This window comes from Mesoplodon densirostris, chromosome 13, assembly GCF_025265405.1.
Source record: "Mesoplodon densirostris isolate mMesDen1 chromosome 13, mMesDen1 primary haplotype, whole genome shotgun sequence".
Classification (NCBI taxonomy): Eukaryota; Metazoa; Chordata; class Mammalia; order Artiodactyla; family Ziphiidae; genus Mesoplodon; species Mesoplodon densirostris.
Window position 1 is genome coordinate 39,401,309 of NC_082673.1, and position 19,999 is coordinate 39,421,307.

A 19,999-nucleotide genomic window follows, 5' to 3' on the forward strand; every position below is an offset into this window, starting at 1 on the left:
CTGCCATGGTTGAGGCAGTTCGCTCCACGTGGGAAACCCTGCATATACAAGTTCATTCGTGAAGAGACCAAAGAGTACACAGTGGGAGAAATGCTGCTTGTGTTCCACCTGCAACGAAAGCAGAGTTCTTTGGGTAAAAGTTCCGTGTTTTCAGAGGGGAAATTCTTAGAGACCACAGTAATGCCTGCCATGGTTGAGGCAGTTCGCTCCACGCTGGAAACCATTCTTATAGAACAAGTTCATTAGGGGAATTGCCTATTGTGTACACTGTGGGAGGAAAGCTGATGGTGTTCCCCCTGCACCTAAAGCAGAGTTCTTCGTGTAAAACTGCGTGTTTCGGGAGGGGAAATGCTTACAGTCCTCGCTACAGCCTGCCATGGTGGAGGCAGTTCGCTCCTCGTGGGAATCCCTGCATAAAGAAGTTCATTCGTGTAAGAGCCCAAAGAGTACACATTGGGAGTAATGCTGCTTGTATGCCACCTGCAACTAAAGCAGAATTCTTTGGTAAAACTGCCGTGTTTTGTAAGAGGAAATGCTTACAGTACTTGCTACAGCCTGCCTTGGTTGAGGCAGTTCGCTCCACGTCGGAAACCCTGCATATAGAAGTTCATTCGTGGAAGAGCCCAAAGAGTACACAGTGGGAGAAAAGCTGCTTGTGTTACCTCTGCAACTAAAGCAGAGTTCTACCGTTAAAACTGCGTGTTTTGGGAGAGGATATGCTTACAGTCCTCGCTACAGCCTGCCACGGTTGAAGCAGTTCAATCCACGTGGGAATCCCTGCATAAAGAAATTCATTCGTGGAAGAGCCCAAAGATTACACACTGGGAGTAATGCTGCTTGTGTTCCACCTGCAACTAACGCAGAGTTCCTTGGGTAAAACTGCCGTGTTTTCAGAGAGGAAATGCTTAGACGCCTAACTAGAGCCTGCTTACTTTAGGCATTTCACTCCACGCGGGACCCCTTGAGTATAGATATTCTTTCGGGCAAAGGCTCATTGGGTACACTGTGGGAGAAAAGCTGCTTGTGTTCCACCTGCAACTAAAGGAGAATTCTTCGGGTAAACCTGCGTGATTTGGTAGAGGATATGCTTACAGTCCTCGTTACAGCCTTCCATGGTGGAGGCAGTTCGCTCCTCGTGGGAATCCCTGCATAAAGAAGTTCATTCGTGTAAGAGCCCAAAGAGTACACAGTGGGAGAAATGCTGCTTGTGTTCCACCTGCAACTAAAGCACCGTTCTTCGGGTAAAACTGCCTGTTATGGGGAGGAAATGCTTACAGTCCTTACGAGAGCCTGCCTTCATTGAGGCAGTTCGCTGCACGTGGGACACCCTGCATAATGAAGATTCATTCGGGGAAGGGCCGTTTGTATAAAGTGTGGGACAAATGCAGCTTGTGTTCCACCTGCAACTAAAGCAGAGTTCTTCGGGTTAAAGTGCCGTGTTTTCAGAGAGGAAATCCTTAGAGACCACAGGAAAGCCTGCCATGGTTGAGGCAGTTCGCTCCACGCTGGAAACCATTCTTTTAGAACAAGTTCATTAGGAGAAGTGCCCATTCTGTACACTGTGGGAGGAAAGCTGATGGTGTTCCCCCTGCACCTAAAGCAGAGTTCTTCGTGTAAAACTGCGTGTTTCGGGAGGGGAAATGCTTACAGTATTCGCTACAGCCTGCCTTGGTTGAGGCAGTTCGCTCCACGTGGGAATCCCTGCATAAAGAAGTTCATTCGTGGAAGAGCCCAAAGAGTACACAGTGGGAGAAATGCTGCTTGTGTTCCACCTGCAACTAAAGCAGAATTCTTTGGTAAAACTGCCGTGTTTTGGAAGAGGAAATGCTTACAGTCCTCGCTACAGCCTGCCTTGGTTGAGGCAGTTCGCTCCACGTCGGAAACCCTGCATATAGAAGTTCATTCGTGGAAGAGCCCAAAGAGTACACAGTGGGAGAAAAGCTGCTTGGGTTACGCCTGCAAGTAAAGCAGAGTTCTAGCTTTAAAACTGCGTGGTTTGGGAGAGGATATGCTTACAATCCTCGCTACAGCCTGCCATGGTTGAGGCAGTTCGCTCCACGTGGGAAACCCTGCATATACAAGTTCATTCGTGAAGAGACCAAAGAGTACACAGTGGGAGAAATGCTGCTTGTGTTCCACCTGCAACGAAAGCAGAGTTCTTTGGGTAAAAGTTCCGTGTTTTCAGAGGGGAAATTCTTAGAGACCACAGTAATGCCTGCCATGGTTGAGGCAGTTCGCTCCACGCTGGAAACCATTCTTATAGAACAAGTTCATTAGGGGAAGTGCCTATTGTGTACACTGTGGGAGGAAAGCTGATGGTGTTCCCCCTGCACCTAAAGCAGAGTTCTTCGTGTAAAACTGCGTGTTTCGCGAGGGGAAATGCTTACAGTCCTCGCTACAGCCTGCCATGGTGGAGGCAGTTCGCTCCTCGTGGGAATCCCTGCATATAGAAGTTCATTCGTGTAAGAGCCCAAAGAGTACACAGTGGGAGAAAAGCTGCTTGTGTTACGCCTGCAAGTAAAGCAGACTTCTAGCGTTAAAACTGCGAGGTTTGGGAGAGGATATGCTTACAGTCCTCGCTACAGCCTGCCATGGTTGAGGAAGTTCGCTCCACGTGGGAAACCATGCATATACAAGTTCATTCGTGAAGAGACCAAAGAGTACACAGTGGGAGAAATGCTGCTTGTGTTCCACCTGCAACGAAAGCAGAGTTCTTCGGGTAAAAGTTCCGTGTTTTCAGAGGGGAAATTCTTAGAGACCACAGTAGTGCCTGCCATGGTTGAGGCAGTTCGCTCCACGCTGGAAACCATTCTTATAGAACAAGTTCATTAAGGGAAGTGCCCATTGTGTACACTGTGGGAGAAAAGATGCTTGTGTTCCCCCTGCAACTAAAGCAGAGTTCCTCGGGTAAACCTGCGTGATTTGGTAGAGGATATGCTTACAGTCCTCGCTACAGCCTGCCATGGTGGAGGCAGTTCGCTCCTCGTGGGAATCCCTGCATAAAGAAGTTCATTCGTGTAAGAGCCCAAAGAGTACACATTGGGAGTAATGCTGCTTGTATGCCACCTGCAACTAAAGCAGAATTCTTTGGTAAAACTGCCGTGTTTTGGAAGAGGAAATGCTTACAGTCCTCGCTACAGCCTGCCTTGGTTGAGGCAGTTCGCTCCACGTCGGAAACCCTGCATATAGAAGTTCATTCGTGGAAGACCCCAAAGAGTACACAGTGGGAGAAAAGCTGCTTGTGTTACCTCTGCAACTAAAGTAGAGTTCTACCGTTAAAACTGCGTGTTTTGGGAGAGGATATGCTTACAGTCCTCGCTACAGCCTGCCACGGTTGAGGCAGTTCGATCCACGTGGGAATCCCTGCATAAAGAAATTCATTCGTGGAAGAGCCCAAAGATTACACACTGGGAGTAATGCTGCTTGTGTTCCACCTGCAACTAACGCAGAGTTCCTTGGGTAAAACTGCCTTGTTTTCAGAGAGGAAATGCTTAGACGCCTAACTAGAGCCTGCTTACTTTAGGCATTTCACTCCACGCGGGACCCCTTGAGTATAGATATTCTTTCGGGCAAAGGCTCATTGGGTACACTGTGGGAGAAAAGCTGCTTGTGTTCCACCTGCAACTAAAGGAGAATTCTTCGGGTAAACCTGCGTGTTTCGGGAGGGGAAATGCTTACAGTATTCGCTACAGCCTGCCTTGGTTGAGGCAGTTCGCTCCACGTGGGAATCCCTGCATAAAGAAGTTCATTCGTGGAAGAGCCCAAAGAGTACACAGTGGGAGAAATGCTGCTTGTGTTCCACCTGCAACTAAAGCAGAATTCTTTGGTAAAACTGCCGTGTTTTGGAAGAGGAAATGCTTACAGTCCTCGCTACAGCCTGCCTTGGTTGAGGCAGTTCGCTCCACGTCGGAAACCCTGCATATAGAAGTTCATTCGTGGAAGAGCCCAAAGAGTACACAGTGGGAGAAAAGCTGCTTGGGTTACGCCTGCAAGTAAAGCAGAGTTCTAGCTTTAAAACTGCGTGGTTTGGGAGAGGATATGCTTACAATCCTCGCTACAGCCTGCCATGGTTGAGGCAGTTCGCTCCACGTGGGAAACCCTGCATATACAAGTTCATTCGTGAAGAGACCAAAGAGTACACAGTGGGAGAAATGCTGCTTGTGTTCCACCTGCAACGAAAGCAGAGTTCTTTGGGTAAAAGTTCCGTGTTTTCAGAGGGGAAATTCTTAGAGACCACAGTAATGCCTGCCATGGTTGAGGCAGTTCGCTCCACGCTGGAAACCATTCTTATAGAACAAGTTCATTAGGGGAAGTGCCTATTGTGTACACTGTGGGAGGAAAGCTGATGGTGTTCCCCCTGCACCTAAAGCAGAGTTCTTCGTGTAAAACTGCGTGTTTCGCGAGGGGAAATGCTTACAGTCCTCGCTACAGCCTGCCATGGTGGAGGCAGTTCGCTCCTCGTGGGAATCCCTGCATATAGAAGTTCATTCGTGTAAGAGCCCAAAGAGTACACAGTGGGAGAAAAGCTGCTTGTGTTACGCCTGCAAGTAAAGCAGACTTCTAGCGTTAAAACTGCGAGGTTTGGGAGAGGATATGCTTACAGTCCTCGCTACAGCCTGCCATGGTTGAGGAAGTTCGCTCCACGTGGGAAACCATGCATATACAAGTTCATTCGTGAAGAGACCAAAGAGTACACAGTGGGAGAAATGCTGCTTGTGTTCCACCTGCAACGAAAGCAGAGTTCTTCGGGTAAAAGTTCCGTGTTTTCAGAGGGGAAATTCTTAGAGACCACAGTAGTGCCTGCCATGGTTGAGGCAGTTCGCTCCACGCTGGAAACCATTCTTATAGAACAAGTTCATTAAGGGAAGTGCCCATTGTGTACACTGTGGGAGAAAAGATGCTTGTGTTCCCCCTGCAACTAAAGCAGAGTTCCTCGGGTAAACCTGCGTGATTTGGTAGAGGATATGCTTACAGTCCTCGCTACAGCCTGCCATGGTGGAGGCAGTTCGCTCCTCGTGGGAATCCCTGCATAAAGAAGTTCATTCGTGTAAGAGCCCAAAGAGTACACATTGGGAGTAATGCTGCTTGTATGCCACCTGCAACTAAAGCAGAATTCTTTGGTAAAACTGCCGTGTTTTGTAAGAGGAAATGCTTACAGTCCTCGCTACAGCCTGCCTTGGTTGAGGCAGTTCGCTCCACGTCGGAAACCCTGCATATAGAAGTTCATTCGTGGAAGAGCCCAAAGAGTACACAGTGGGAGAAAAGCTGCTTGTGTTACCTCTGCAACTAAAGCAGAGTTCTACCGTTAAAACTGCGTGTTTTGGGAGAGGATATGCTTACAGTCCTCGCTACAGCCTGCCACGGTTGAAGCAGTTCAATCCACGTGGGAATCCCTGCATAAAGAAATTCATTCGTGGAAGAGCCCAAAGATTACACACTGGGAGTAATGCTGCTTGTGTTCCACCTGCAACTAACGCAGAGTTCCTTGGGTAAAACTGCCGTGTTTTCAGAGAGGAAATGCTTAGACGCCTAACTAGAGCCTGCTTACTTTAGGCATTTCACTCCACGCGGGACCCCTTGAGTATAGATATTCTTTCGGGCAAAGGCTCATTGGGTACACTGTGGGAGAAAAGCTGCTTGTGTTCCACCTGCAACTAAAGCAGAATTCTTCGGGTAAACCTGCGTGATTTGGTAGAGGATATGCTTACAGTCCTCGTTACAGCCTTCCATGGTGGAGGCAGTTCGCTCCTCGTGGGAATCCCTGCATAAAGAAGTTCATTCGTGTAAGAGCCCAAAGAGTACACAGTGGGAGAAATGCTGCTTGTGTTCCACCTGCAACTAAAGCACCGTTCTTCGGGTAAAACTGCCTGTTATGGGGAGGAAATGCTTACAGTCCTTACGAGAGCCTGCCTTCATTGAGGCAGTTCGCTGCACGTGGGACACCCTGCATAATGAAGATTCATTCGGGGAAGGGCCGTTTGTATAAAGTGTGGGACAAATGCAGCTTGTGTTCCACCTGCAACTAAAGCAGAGTTCTTCGGGTTAAAGTGCCGTGTTTTCAGAGAGGAAATCCTTAGAGACCACAGGAGAGCCTGCCATGGTTGAGGCAGTTCGCTCCACGCTGGAAACCATTCTTTTAGAACAAGTTCATTAGGAGAAGTGCCCATTCTGTACACTGTGGGAGGAAAGCTGATGGTGTTCCCCCTGCACCTAAAGCAGAGTTCTTCGTGTAAAACTGCGTGTTTCGGGAGGGGAAATGCTTACAGTATTCGCTACAGCCTGCCTTGGTTGAGGCAGTTCGCTCCACGTGGGAATCCCTGCATAAAGAAGTTCATTCGTGGAAGAGCCCAAAGAGTACACAGTGGGAGAAATGCTGCTTGTGTTCCACCTGCAACTAAAGCAGAATTCTTTGGTAAAACTGCCGTGTTTTGGAAGAGGAAATGCTTACAGTCCTCGCTACAGCCTGCCTTGGTTGAGGCAGTTCGCTCCACGTCGGAAACCCTGCATATAGAAGTTCATTCGTGGAAGAGCCCAAAGAGTACACAGTGGGAGAAAAGCTGCTTGGGTTACGCCTGCAAGTAAAGCAGAGTTCTAGCTTTAAAACTGCGTGGTTTGGGAGAGGATATGCTTACAATCCTCGCTACAGCCTGCCATGGTTGAGGCAGTTCGCTCCACGTGGGAAACCCTGCATATACAAGTTCATTCGTGAAGAGACCAAAGAGTACACAGTGGGAGAAATGCTGCTTGTGTTCCACCTGCAACGAAAGCAGAGTTCTTTGGGTAAAAGTTCCGTGTTTTCAGAGGGGAAATTCTTAGAGACCACAGTAATGCCTGCCATGGTTGAGGCAGTTCGCTCCACGCTGGAAACCATTCTTATAGAACAAGTTCATTAGGGGAAGTGCCTATTGTGTACACTGTGGGAGGAAAGCTGATGGTGTTCCCCCTGCACCTAAAGCAGAGTTCTTCGTGTAAAACTGCGTGTTTCGCGAGGGGAAATGCTTACAGTCCTCGCTACAGCCTGCCATGGTGGAGGCAGTTCGCTCCTCGTGGGAATCCCTGCATATAGAAGTTCATTCGTGTAAGAGCCCAAAGAGTACACAGTGGGAGAAAAGCTGCTTGTGTTACGCCTGCAAGTAAAGCAGACTTCTAGCGTTAAAACTGCGAGGTTTGGGAGAGGATATGCTTACAGTCCTCGCTACAGCCTGCCATGGTTGAGGAAGTTCGCTCCACGTGGGAAACCATGCATATACAAGTTCATTCGTGAAGAGACCAAAGAGTACACAGTGGGAGAAATGCTGCTTGTGTTCCACCTGCAACGAAAGCAGAGTTCTTCGGGTAAAAGTTCCGTGTTTTCAGAGGGGAAATTCTTAGAGACCACAGTAGTGCTTGCCATGGTTGAGGCAGTTCGCTCCACGCTGGAAACCATTCTTATAGAACAAGTTCATTAAGGGAAGTGCCCATTGTGTACACTGTGGGAGAAAAGATGCTTGTGTTCCCCCTGCAACTAAAGCAGAGTTCCTCGGGTAAACCTGCGTGATTTGGTAGAGGATATGCTTACAGTCCTCGCTACAGCCTGCCATGGTGGAGGCAGTTCGCTCCTCGTGGGAATCCCTGCATAAAGAAGTTCATTCGTGTAAGAGCCCAAAGAGTACACATTGGGAGTAATGCTGCTTGTATGCCACCTGCAACTAAAGCAGAATTCTTTGGTAAAACTGCCGTGTTTTGGAAGAGGAAATGCTTACAGTGCTCGCTACAGCCTGCCTTGGTTGAGGCAGTTCGCTCCACGTCGGAAACCCTGCATATAGAAGTTCATTCGTGGAAGACCCCAAAGAGTACACAGTGGGAGAAAAGCTGCTTGTGTTACCTCTGCAACTAAAGTAGAGTTCTACCGTTAAAACTGCGTGTTTTGGGAGAGGATATGCTTACAGTCCTCGCTACAGCCTGCCACGGTTGAGGCAGTTCGATCCACGTGGGAATCCCTGCATAAAGAAATTCATTCGTGGAAGAGCCCAAAGATTACACACTGGGAGTAATGCTGCTTGTGTTCCACCTGCAACTAACGCAGAGTTCCTTGGGTAAAACTGCCTTGTTTTCAGAGAGGAAATGCTTAGACGCCTAACTAGAGCCTGCTTACTTTAGGCATTTCACTCCACGCGGGACCCCTTGAGTATAGATATTCTTTCGGGCAAAGGCTCATTGGGTACACTGTGGGAGAAAAGCTGCTTGTGTTCCACCTGCAACTAAAGGAGAATTCTTCGGGTAAACCTGCGTGTTTCGGGAGGGGAAATGCTTACAGTATTCGCTACAGCCTGCCTTGGTTGAGGCAGTTCGCTCCACGTGGGAATCCCTGCATAAAGAAGTTCATTCGTGGAAGAGCCCAAAGAGTACACAGTGGGAGAAATGCTGCTTGTGTTCCACCTGCAACTAAAGCAGAATTCTTTGGTAAAACTGCCGTGTTTTGGAAGAGGAAATGCTTACAGTCCTCGCTACAGCCTGCCTTGGTTGAGGCAGTTCGCTCCACGTCGGAAACCCTGCATATAGAAGTTCATTCGTGGAAGAGCCCAAAGAGTACACAGTGGGAGAAAAGCTGCTTGGGTTACGCCTGCAAGTAAAGCAGAGTTCTAGCTTTAAAACTGCGTGGTTTGGGAGAGGATATGCTTACAATCCTCGCTACAGCCTGCCATGGTTGAGGCAGTTCGCTCCACGTGGGAAACCCTGCATATACAAGTTCATTCGTGAAGAGACCAAAGAGTACACAGTGGGAGAAATGCTGCTTGTGTTCCACCTGCAACGAAAGCAGAGTTCTTTGGGTAAAAGTTCCGTGTTTTCAGAGGGGAAATTCTTAGAGACCACAGTAATGCCTGCCATGGTTGAGGCAGTTCGCTCCACGCTGGAAACCATTCTTATAGAACAAGTTCATTAGGGGAAGTGCCTATTGTGTACACTGTGGGAGGAAAGCTGATGGTGTTCCCCCTGCACCTAAAGCAGAGTTCTTCGTGTAAAACTGCGTGTTTCGCGAGGGGAAATGCTTACAGTCCTCGCTACAGCCTGCCATGGTGGAGGCAGTTCGCTCCTCGTGGGAATCCCTGCATATAGAAGTTCATTCGTGTAAGAGCCCAAAGAGTACACAGTGGGAGAAAAGCTGCTTGTGTTACGCCTGCAAGTAAAGCAGACTTCTAGCGTTAAAACTGCGAGGTTTGGGAGAGGATATGCTTACAGTCCTCGCTACAGCCTGCCATGGTTGAGGAAGTTCGCTCCACGTGGGAAACCATGCATATACAAGTTCATTCGTGAAGAGACCAAAGAGTACACAGTGGGAGAAATGCTGCTTGTGTTCCACCTGCAACGAAAGCAGAGTTCTTCGGGTAAAAGTTCCGTGTTTTCAGAGGGGAAATTCTTAGAGACCACAGTAGTGCCTGCCATGGTTGAGGCAGTTCGCTCCACGCTGGAAACCATTCTTATAGAACAAGTTCATTAAGGGAAGTGCCCATTGTGTACACTGTGGGAGAAAAGATGCTTGTGTTCCCCCTGCAACTAAAGCAGAGTTCCTCGGGTAAACCTGCGTGATTTGGTAGAGGATATGCTTACAGTCCTCGCTACAGCCTGCCATGGTGGAGGCAGTTCGCTCCTCGTGGGAATCCCTGCATAAAGAAGTTCATTCGTGTAAGAGCCCAAAGAGTACACATTGGGAGTAATGCTGCTTGTATGCCACCTGCAACTAAAGCAGAATTCTTTGGTAAAACTGCCGTGTTTTGTAAGAGGAAATGCTTACAGTCCTCGCTACAGCCTGCCTTGGTTGAGGCAGTTCGCTCCACGTCGGAAACCCTGCATATAGAAGTTCATTCGTGGAAGAGCCCAAAGAGTACACAGTGGGAGAAAAGCTGCTTGTGTTACCTCTGCAACTAAAGCAGAGTTCTACCGTTAAAACTGCGTGTTTTGGGAGAGGATATGCTTACAGTCCTCGCTACAGCCTGCCACGGTTGAAGCAGTTCAATCCACGTGGGAATCCCTGCATAAAGAAATTCATTCGTGGAAGAGCCCAAAGATTACACACTGGGAGTAATGCTGCTTGTGTTCCACCTGCAACTAACGCAGAGTTCCTTGGGTAAAACTGCCGTGTTTTCAGAGAGGAAATGCTTAGACGCCTAACTAGAGCCTGCTTACTTTAGGCATTTCACTCCACGCGGGACCCCTTGAGTATAGATATTCTTTCGGGCAAAGGCTCATTGGGTACACTGTGGGAGAAAAGCTGCTTGTGTTCCACCTGCAACTAAAGCAGAATTCTTCGGGTAAACCTGCGTGATTTGGTAGAGGATATGCTTACAGTCCTCGTTACAGCCTTCCATGGTGGAGGCAGTTCGCTCCTCGTGGGAATCCCTGCATAAAGAAGTTCATTCGTGTAAGAGCCCAAAGAGTACACAGTGGGAGAAATGCTGCTTGTGTTCCACCTGCAACTAAAGCACCGTTCTTCGGGTAAAACTGCCTGTTATGGGGAGGAAATGCTTACAGTCCTTACGAGAGCCTGCCTTCATTGAGGCAGTTCGCTGCACGTGGGACACCCTGCATAATGAAGATTCATTCGGGGAAGGGCCGTTTGTATAAAGTGTGGGACAAATGCAGCTTGTGTTCCACCTGCAACTAAAGCAGAGTTCTTCGGGTTAAAGTGCCGTGTTTTCAGAGAGGAAATCCTTAGAGACCACAGGAGAGCCTGCCATGGTTGAGGCAGTTCGCTCCACGCTGGAAACCATTCTTTTAGAACAAGTTCATTAGGAGAAGTGCCCATTCTGTACACTGTGGGAGGAAAGCTGATGGTGTTCCCCCTGCACCTAAAGCAGAGTTCTTCGTGTAAAACTGCGTGTTTCGGGAGGGGAAATGCTTACAGTATTCGCTACAGCCTGCCTTGGTTGAGGCAGTTCGCTCCACGTGGGAATCCCTGCATAAAGAAGTTCATTCGTGGAAGAGCCCAAAGAGTACACAGTGGGAGAAATGCTGCTTGTGTTCCACCTGCAACTAAAGCAGAATTCTTTGGTAAAACTGCCGTGTTTTGGAAGAGGAAATGCTTACAGTCCTCGCTACAGCCTGCCTTGGTTGAGGCAGTTCGCTCCACGTCGGAAACCCTGCATATAGAAGTTCATTCGTGGAAGAGCCCAAAGAGTACACAGTGGGAGAAAAGCTGCTTGGGTTACGCCTGCAAGTAAAGCAGAGTTCTAGCTTTAAAACTGCGTGGTTTGGGAGAGGATATGCTTACAATCCTCGCTACAGCCTGCCATGGTTGAGGCAGTTCGCTCCACGTGGGAAACCCTGCATATACAAGTTCATTCGTGAAGAGACCAAAGAGTACACAGTGGGAGAAATGCTGCTTGTGTTCCACCTGCAACGAAAGCAGAGTTCTTTGGGTAAAAGTTCCGTGTTTTCAGAGGGGAAATTCTTAGAGACCACAGTAATGCCTGCCATGGTTGAGGCAGTTCGCTCCACGCTGGAAACCATTCTTATAGAACAAGTTCATTAGGGGAAGTGCCTATTGTGTACACTGTGGGAGGAAAGCTGATGGTGTTCCCCCTGCACCTAAAGCAGAGTTCTTCGTGTAAAACTGCGTGTTTCGCGAGGGGAAATGCTTACAGTCCTCGCTACAGCCTGCCATGGTGGAGGCAGTTCGCTCCTCGTGGGAATCCCTGCATATAGAAGTTCATTCGTGTAAGAGCCCAAAGAGTACACAGTGGGAGAAAAGCTGCTTGTGTTACGCCTGCAAGTAAAGCAGACTTCTAGCGTTAAAACTGCGAGGTTTGGGAGAGGATATGCTTACAGTCCTCGCTACAGCCTGCCATGGTTGAGGAAGTTCGCTCCACGTGGGAAACCCTGCATATACAAGTTCATTCGTGAAGAGACCAAAGAGTACACAGTGGGAGAAATGCTGCTTGTGTTCCACCTGCAACGAAAGCAGAGTTCTTCGGGTAAAAGTTCCGTGTTTTCAGAGGGGAAATTCTTAGAGACCACAGTAGTGCCTGCCATGGTTGAGGCAGTTCGCTCCACGCTGGAAACCATTCTTATAGAACAAGTTCATTAAGGGAAGTGCCCATTGTGTACACTGTGGGAGAAAAGATGCTTGTGTTCCCCCTGCAACTAAAGCAGAGTTCCTCGGGTAAACCTGCGTGATTTGGTAGAGGATATGCTTACAGTCCTCGCTACAGCCTGCCATGGTGGAGGCAGTTCGCTCCTCGTGGGAATCCCTGCATAAAGAAGTTCATTCGTGTAAGAGCCCAAAGAGTACACATTGGGAGTAATGCTGCTTGTATGCCACCTGCAACTAAAGCAGAATTCTTTGGTAAAACTGCCGTGTTTTGTAAGAGGAAATGCTTACAGTCCTCGCTACAGCCTGCCTTGGTTGAGGCAGTTCGCTCCACGTCGGAAACCCTGCATATAGAAGTTCATTCGTGGAAGACCCCAAAGAGTACACAGTGGGAGAAAAGCTGCTTGTGTTACCTCTGCAACTAAAGCAGAGTTCTACCGTTAAAACTGCGTGTTTTGGGAGAGGATATGCTTACAGTCCTCGCTACAGCCTGCCACGGTTGAGGCAGTTCGATCCACGTGGGAATCCCTGCATAAAGAAATTTATTCGTGGAAGAGCCCAAAGATTACACACTGGGAGTAATGCTGCTTGTGTTCCACCTGCAACTAACGCAGAGTTCCTTGGGTAAAACTGCCGTGTTTTCAGAGAGGAAATGCTTAGAGGCCTAACTAGAGCCTGCTTGCTTTAGGCATTTCACTCCACGCGGGACCCCTTGAGTATAGATATTCTTTCGGGCAAAGGCTCATTGGGTACACTGTGGGAGAAAAGCTGCTTGTGTTCCACCTGCAACTAAAGCAGAATTCTTCGGGTAAACCTGCGTGATTTGGTAGAGGATATGCTTACAGTCCTCGTTACAGCCTTCCATGGTGGAGGCAGTTCGCTCCTCGTGGGAATCCCTGCATAAAGAAGTTCATTCGTGTAAGAGCCCAAAGAGTACACAGTGGGAGAAATGCTGCTTGTGTTCCACCTGCAACTAAAGCAGAATTCTTTGGGTAAAACTGCGTGTATTGGGAGAGGAAATGCTTACAGTCCTTATGAGAGCCTCCCTTCGTTGAGGCAGTTCACTGCACGTGGGACACCCTGCATACACCCTGTAGACTCCTTCGGGGAAGGGCTCTTTGTATAAAGTGTGGGACAAATGCAGCTTGTGTTCCACCTGCAACTAAGGCAGAGTTCTTCGGGTAAAAGTGCCGTGTTTTCAGAGAGGAAATCCTTAGAGATCACAGGAGAGCCTGCCATGGTTGAGGCAGTTCGCTCCACGCTGGAAACCATTCTTATAGAACAAGTTCATTAGGGGAAGTGCCCATTGTGTACACTGTGAGAGGAAAGCTGATGGTGTTCCCCCTGCAATTAAAGCAGAGTTCTTCCTGTAAAACTGCGTGTTTTGGGAGAGGAAATGCTTACAGTATTCGCTACAGCCTGCCTTGGTTGAGGCAGTTCGCTCCACGTGGGAATCCCTGCATAAAGAAGTTCATTCGTGGAAGAGCCCAAAGAGTACACAGTGGGAGAAATGCTGCTTGTGTTCCACCTGCAACTAAAGCAGAATTCTTTGGTAAAACTGCCGTGTTTTGGAAGAGGAAATGCTTACAGTCCTCGCTACAGCCTGCCTTGGTTGAGGCAGTTCACTCCACGTCGGAAACCCTGCATATAGAAGTTCATTCGTGGAAGAGCCCAAAGAGTACACAGTGGGAGAAAAGCTGCTTGTGTTACGCCTGCAAGTAAAGCAGAGTTCTAGCTTTAAAACTGCGTGGTTTGGGAGAGGATATGCTTACAATCCTCGCTACAGCCTGCCATGGTTGAGGCAGTTCGCTCCACGTGGGAAACCCTGCATATACAAGTTCATTCGTGAAGAGACCAAAGAGTACACAGTGGGAGAAATGCTGCTTGTGTTCCACCTGCAACGAAAGCAGAGTTCTTCGGGTAAAAGTTCCGTGTTTTCAGAGGGGAAATTCTTAGAGACCACAGTAGTGCCTGCCATGGTTGAGGCAGTTCGCTCCACGCTGGAAACCATTCTTATAGAACAAGTTCATTAAGGGAAGTGCCTATTGTGTACACTGTGGGAGGAAAGCTGATGGTGTTCCCCCTGCAACTAAAGCAGAGTTCTTCGTGTAAAACTGCGTGTTTCAGGAGGGGAAATGCTTACAGTCCTCGCTACAGCCTGCCATGGGGGAGGCAGTTCGCTCCTCGTGGGAATCCCTGCATATAGAAGTTCATTCGTGTAAGAGCCCAGAGTACACAGTGGGAGAAAAGCTGCTTGTGTTACGCTTGCAAGTAAAGCAGACCTCTAGCGTTAAAACTACGAGGTTTGGGAGAGGATATGCTTACAGTCCTCGCTACAGCCTGCCATGGTTGAGGAAGTTCGGTCCACGTGGGAAACCCTGCATATACAAGTTCATTCGTGAAGAGCCCAAAGAGTACACAGTGGGAGAAATGCTGCTTGTGTTCCACCTGCAACGAAAGCAGAGTTCTTCGGGTAAAAGTTCCGTGTTTTCAGAGGGGAAATTCTTAGAGACCACAGTAGTGCCTGCCATGGTTGAGGCAGTTCGCTCCACGCTGGAAACCATTCTTATAGAACAAGTTCATTAAGGGAAGTGCCCATTGTGTACACTGTGGGAGAAAAGATGCTTGTGTTCCCCCTGCAACTAAAGCAGAGTTCCTCGGGTAAAACTGCGTGATTTGGTAGAGGATATGCTTAGAGTCCTCGCTACAGCCTGCCATGGTGGAGGCAGTTCGCTCCTCGTGGGAATCCCTGCATAAAGAAGTTCATTCGTGTAAGAGCCCAAAGAGTACACATTGGGAGTAATGCTGCTTGTATGCCACCTGCAACTAAAGCAGAATTCTTTGGTAAAACTGCCGTGTTTTGGAAGAGGAAATGCTTACAGTCCTCGCTACAGCCTGCCTTGGTTGAGGCAGTTCGCTCCACGTCGGAAACCCTGCATATAGAAGTTCATTCGTGGAAGAGCCCAAGAGTACACAGTGGGAGAAAAGCTGCTTGTGTTACCTCTGCAACTAAAGTAGAGTTCTACCGTTAAAACTGCGTGTTTTGGGAGAGGATATGCTTACAGTCCTCGCTACAGCCTGCCACGGTTGAGGCAGTTCGATCCACGTGGGAATCCCTGCATAAAGAAATTCATTCGTGGAAGAGCCCAAAGATTACACACTGGGAGTAATGCTGCTTGTGTTCCACCTGCAACTAACGCAGAGTTCCTTGGGTAAAACTGCCTTGTTTTCAGAGAGGAAATGCTTAGACGCCTAACTAGAGCCTGCTTACTTTAGGCATTTCACTCCACGCGGGACCCCTTGAGTATAGATATTCTTTCGGGCAAAGGCTCATTGGGTACACTGTGGGAGAAAAGCTGCTTGTGTTCCACCTGCAACTAAAGCAGAATTCTTCGGGTAAACCTGCGTGATTTGGTAGAGGATATGCTTACAGTCCTCGTTACAGCCTTCCATGGTGGAGGCAGTTCGCTCCTCGTGGGAATCCCTGCATAAAGAAGTTCATTCGTGTAAGAGCCCAAAGAGTACACAGTGGGAGAAATGCTGCGTGTGTTCCACCTGCAACTAAAGCACCGTTCTTCGGGTAAAACTGCCTGTTATGGGGAGGAAATGCTTACAGTCCTTACGAGAGCCTGCATTCATTGAGGCAGTTCGCTGCACGTGGGACACCCTGCATAATGAAGAATCATTTGGGGAAGGGCCGTTTGTATAAAGTGTGGGACAAATGCAGCTTGTGTTCCACTGCAACTAAAGCAGAGTTCTTCGGGTAAAAGTGCCGTGTTTTCAGAGAGGAAATCCTTAGAGACCACAGGAGAGCCTGCCATGGTTGAGGCAGTTCGCTCCACGCTGGAAACCATTGTTTTAGAACAAGTTCATTAGGGGAAGGGCCCATTCTGTACACTGTGGGAGGAAAGCTGATGGTGTTCCCCCTGCACCTAAAGCAGAGTTCTTCGTGTAAAACTGCGTGTTTCGGGAGGGGAAATGCTTACAGTATTCGCTACAGCCTGCCTTGGTTGAGGCAGTTCGCTCCACGTGGGAATCCCTGCATAAAGAAGTTCATTCGTGGAAGAGCCCAAAGAGTACACAGTGGGAGAAATGCTGCTTGTGTTCCACCTGCAACTAAAGCAGAATTCTTTGGTAAAACTGCCGTGTTTTGGAAGAGGAAATGCTTACAGTCCTCGCTACAGCCTGCCTTGGTTGAGGCAGTTCGCTCCACGTCGGAAACCCTGCATATAGAAGTTCATTCGTGGAAGAGCCCAAAGAGTACACAGTGGGAGAAAAGCTGCTTGGGTTACGCCTGCAAGTAAAGCAGAGTTCTAGCTTTAAAACTGCGTGGTTTGGGAGAGGATATGCTTACAATCCTCGCTACAGCCTGCCATGGTTGAGGCAGTTCGCTCCACGTGGGAAACCCTGCATATACAAGTTCATTCGTGAAGAGACCAAAGAGTACACAGTGGGAGAAATGCTGCTTGTGTTCCACCTGCAACGAAAGCAGAGTTCTTTGGGTAAAAGTTCCGTGTTTTCAGAGGGGAAATTCTTAGAGACCACAGTAATGCCTGCCATGGTTGAGGCAGTTCGCTCCACGCTGGAAACCATTCTTATAGAACAAGTTCATTAGGGGAAGTGCCTATTGTGTACACTGTGGGAGGAAAGCTGATGGTGTTCCCCCTGCACCTAAAGCAGAGTTCTTCGTGTAAAACTGCGTGTTTCGCGAGGGGAAATGCTTACAGTCCTCGCTACAGCCTGCCATGGTGGAGGCAGTTCGCTCCTCGTGGGAATCCCTGCATATAGAAGTTCATTCGTGTAAGAGCCCAAAGAGTACACAGTGGGAGAAAAGCTGCTTGTGTTACGCCTGCAAGTAAAGCAGACTTCTAGCGTTAAAACTGCGAGGTTTGGGAGAGGATATGCTTACAGTCCTCGCTACAGCCTGCCATGGTTGAGGAAGTTCGCTCCACGTGGGAAACCATGCATATACAAGTTCATTCGTGAAGAGACCAAAGAGTACACAGTGGGAGAAATGCTGCTTGTGTTCCACCTGCAACGAAAGCAGAGTTCTTCGGGTAAAAGTTCCGTGTTTTCAGAGGGGAAATTCTTAGAGACCACAGTAGTGCCTGCCATGGTTGAGGCAGTTCGCTCCACGCTGGAAACCATTCTTATAGAACAAGATCATTAAGGGAAGTGCCCATTGTGTACACTGTGGGAGAAAAGATGCTTGTGTTCCCCCTGCAACTAAAGCAGAGTTCCTCGGGTAAACCTGCGTGATTTGGTAGAGGATATGCTTACAGTCCTCGCTACAGCCTGCCATGGTGGAGGCAGTTCGCTCCTCGTGGGAATCCCTGCATAAAGAAGTTCATTCGTGTAAGAGCCCAAAGAGTACACATTGGGAGTAATGCTGCTTGTATGCCACCTGCAACTAAAGCAGAATTCTTTGGTAAAACTGCCGTGTTTTGTAAGAGGAAATGCTTACAGTCCTCGCTACAGCCTGCCTTGGTTGAGGCAGTTCGCTCCACGTCGGAAACCCTGCATATAGAAGTTCATTCGTGGAAGACCCCAAAGAGTACACAGTGGGAGAAAAGCTGCTTGTGTTACCTCTGCAACTAAAGCAGAGTTCTACCGTTAAAACTGCGTGTTTTGGGAGAGGATATGCTTACAGTCCTCGCTACAGCCTGCCACGGTTGAGGCAGTTCGATCCACGTGGGAATCCCTGCATAAAGAAATTTATTCGTGGAAGAGCCCAAAGATTACACACTGGGAGTAATGCTGCTTGTGTTCCACCTGCAACTAACGCAGAGTTCCTTGGGTAAAACTGCCGTGTTTTCAGAGAGGAAATGCTTAGAGGCCTAACTAGAGCCTGCTTGCTTTAGGCATTTCACTCCACGCGGGACCCCTTGAGTATAGATATTCTTTCGGGCAAAGGCTCATTGGGTACACTGTGGGAGAAAAGCTGCTTGTGTTCCACCTGCAACTAAAGCAGAATTCTTCGGGTAAACCTGCGTGATTTGGTAGAGGATATGCTTACAGTCCTCGTTACAGCCTTCCATGGTGGAGGCAGTTCGCTCCTCGTGGGAATCCCTGCATAAAGAAGTTCATTCGTGTAAGAGCCCAAAGAGTACACAGTGGGAGAAATGCTGCTTGTGTTCCACCTGCAACTAAAGCAGAATTCTTTGGGTAAAACTGCGTGTATTGGGAGAGGAAATGCTTACAGTCCTTATGAGAGCCTCCCTTCGTTGAGGCAGTTCACTGCACGTGGGACACCCTGCATACACCCTGTAGACTCCTTCGGGGAAGGGCTCTTTGTATAAAGTGTGGGACAAATGCAGCTTGTGTTCCACCTGCAACTAAGGCAGAGTTCTTCGGGTAAAAGTGCCGTGTTTTCAGAGAGGAAATCCTTAGAGATCACAGGAGAGCCTGCCATGGTTGAGGCAGTTCGCTCCACGCTGGAAACCATTCTTATAGAACAAGTTCATTAGGGGAAGTGCCCATTGTGTACACTGTGAGAGGAAAGCTGATGGTGTTCCCCCTGCAATTAAAGCAGAGTTCTTCCTGTAAAACTGCGTGTTTTGGGAGAGGAAATGCTTACAGTATTCGCTACAGCCTGCCTTGGTTGAGGCAGTTCGCTCCACGTGGGAATCCCTGCATAAAGAAGTTCATTCGTGGAAGAGCCCAAAGAGTACACAGTGGGAGAAATGCTGCTTGTGTTCCACCTGCAACTAAAGCAGAATTCTTTGGTAAAACTGCCGTGTTTTGGAAGAGGAAATGCTTACAGTCCTCGCTACAGCCTGCCTTGGTTGAGGCAGTTCACTCCACGTCGGAAACCCTGCATATAGAAGTTCATTCGTGGAAGAGCCCAAAGAGTACACAGTGGGAGAAAAGCTGCTTGTGTTACGCCTGCAAGTAAAGCAGAGTTCTAGCTTTAAAACTGCGTGGTTTGGGAGAGGATATGCTTACAATCCTCGCTACAGCCTGCCATGGTTGAGGCAGTTCGCTCCACGTGGGAAACCCTGCATATACAAGTTCATTCGTGAAGAGACCAAAGAGTACACAGTGGGAGAAATGCTGCTTGTGTTCCACCTGCAACGAAAGCAGAGTTCTTCGGGTAAAAGTTCCGTGTTTTCAGAGGGGAAATTCTTAGAGACCACAGTAGTGCCTGCCATGGTTGAGGCAGTTCGCTCCACGCTGGAAACCATTCTTATAGAACAAGTTCATTAAGGGAAGTGCCTATTGTGTACACTGTGGGAGGAAAGCTGATGGTGTTCCCCCTGCAACTAAAGCAGAGTTCTTCGTGTAAAACTGCGTGTTTCAGGAGGGGAAATGCTTACAGTCCTCGCTACAGCCTGCCATGGGGGAGGCAGTTCGCTCCTCGTGGGAATCCCTGCATATAGAAGTTCATTCGTGTAAGAGCCCAGAGTACACAGTGGGAGAAAAGCTGCTTGTGTTACGCTTGCAAGTAAAGCAGACCTCTAGCGTTAAAACTACGAGGTTTGGGAGAGGATATGCTTACAGTCCTCGCTACAGCCTGCCATGGTTGAGGAAGTTCGGTCCACGTGGGAAACCCTGCATATACAAGTTCATTCGTGAAGAGCCCAAAGAGTACACAGTGGGAGAAATGCTGCTTGTGTTCCACCTGCAACGAAAGCAGAGTTCTTCGGGTAAAAGTTCCGTGTTTTCAGAGGGGAAATTCTTAGAGACCACAGTAGTGCCTGCCATGGTTGAGGCAGTTCGCTCCACGCTGGAAACCATTCTTATAGAACAAGTTCATTAAGGGAAGTGCCCATTGTGTACACTGTGGGAGAAAAGATGCTTGTGTTCCCCCTGCAACTAAAGCAGAGTTCCTCGGGTAAAACTGCGTGATTTGGTAGAGGATATGCTTACAGTCCTCGCTACAGCCTGCCATGGTGGAGGCAGTTCGCTCCTCGTGGGAATCCCTGCATAAAG